Genomic DNA, 1,413 nt, shown 5'->3' on the forward strand with positions numbered 1-1,413 from the left:
AGTGTAGGTTTCTCCGCAGGGTCATCCAACTTCTCATCGATTGCAGAAGAAGTATTTTCCAGGGGAGGATCCACAGGGGCGATTAACTCAGACACCATAACCTGTTCTGTGGTAGTTTTCTCTTCAGATGAAACAAATATATCCAAAGCAGTGGGGTCGGATTCATTCTTATTCACTTGATCTTTAGATTTCAAATTAGGATGAAGCTTATAGCATTTATCAAGATTGTGCCCAAACATCATACAATGAGAACAATAAGGTGGTAGGTGCTCCATAACAATTTGTTGCCAATATCCATTATGAGTTGTGCCCAACCAGACTTCAGTAACATCAAGTAAAGTAATATCTCTTTCAACAAGTATTCTGGCCACAGAAGATCTGGTTAGGTTAAAAGTGGATAGATCTAGCTTCAAAAGGTCCCCAAGTATGACAACAATAGAGTAAAAAATCTGATGATGAAAAACGTGCAGCTTGAGATTAGGTAGACTAAACTATACCGGTACAGTAGGAGATTCGCGCTTGGGGTCAAAATCAGGAGACCACTTGAGTAGCTTCATTGGTTTACCAATAATGTTGAGATATTTTTTGTAAAAAATCTCAGTGTAGTCTTCAGGCACGTTTAGTTGAATTAATACGTGTCTCCCATCTATGAGCCGTACTTTCCACTTTTCTGCTAATTTGAGATCATCAAAACTTTTCCTGATAACTCTAAAACTTTTCCTGATAACTTCCATAGGTGGGTGTCCCCACTGAAATTTTTCCATAAAAGCAAACTTGAATTTATCACTAAGGGATGAAATTTCTAGCTCAGAAAAAAAAGTGATGCTTTCCCACTTTTCCTGCTTGCAATCTTGATAGAGGGGCAATCACCTTCCCGTTGCTCCTTATAACTTGAGGAGAAGACAACCGTCGTCGCCCTCTGAGAATTACCCACCACGTGGGCAAAGAAGACTTTGCCAGGTTCATACGTAGACGAAGGATGCTCCATCACAGCAAGAGAAGCCCTGCCAAAGTCGGGCAGCGGCAAAAATAGCGAGCCGAAAGGTCGGGGGCGAAAAATTGTAGTTGTCAAATCCGCAGAACAGTCGCAGCTCGATGAGGCAGGTCGCGGAACAGTTGCAGCGAATGAAAGCGAGAGGAAACCACGACGAGACGACCTGACGCGGCTAGCAGCCCGAGCGCAGCTCGATGACCAGGCATAAGTGACGAGACGACGAAGATGAGACAGTCAGTCGCAGCTCGACGCGGCTCGCAGCTCGACGGCCCCAGAAGCAGAGCGAGACGTGACGACAGCGTTGGAGGAGTCGACGGTCGCAGGAGGCTTTGTCTTCGAGCACGATGTCAAGCCAGGGAATCACCATTGGGCGAAACCCTAGCGTACCAGCTTGACCTCGCCATTCTTTTATATATATA

General features: G+C 45.1%; 1 protein-coding gene across 1 annotated transcript in view; it reads left to right on the top strand.

Annotated features, from left to right (window-relative positions):
- The window catches only part of LOC110026525 (ubiquitin carboxyl-terminal hydrolase 8), a 62,671-nt gene that overhangs the window by 58,638 nt on the left and 2,620 nt on the right, over positions 1-1,413 (top strand). The window lies entirely within an intron of this gene.

The sequence above is a fragment of the Phalaenopsis equestris genome, unplaced genomic scaffold, assembly GCF_001263595.1.
Source record: "Phalaenopsis equestris unplaced genomic scaffold, ASM126359v1 Scaffold000375, whole genome shotgun sequence".
Classification (NCBI taxonomy): Eukaryota; Viridiplantae; Streptophyta; class Magnoliopsida; order Asparagales; family Orchidaceae; genus Phalaenopsis; species Phalaenopsis equestris.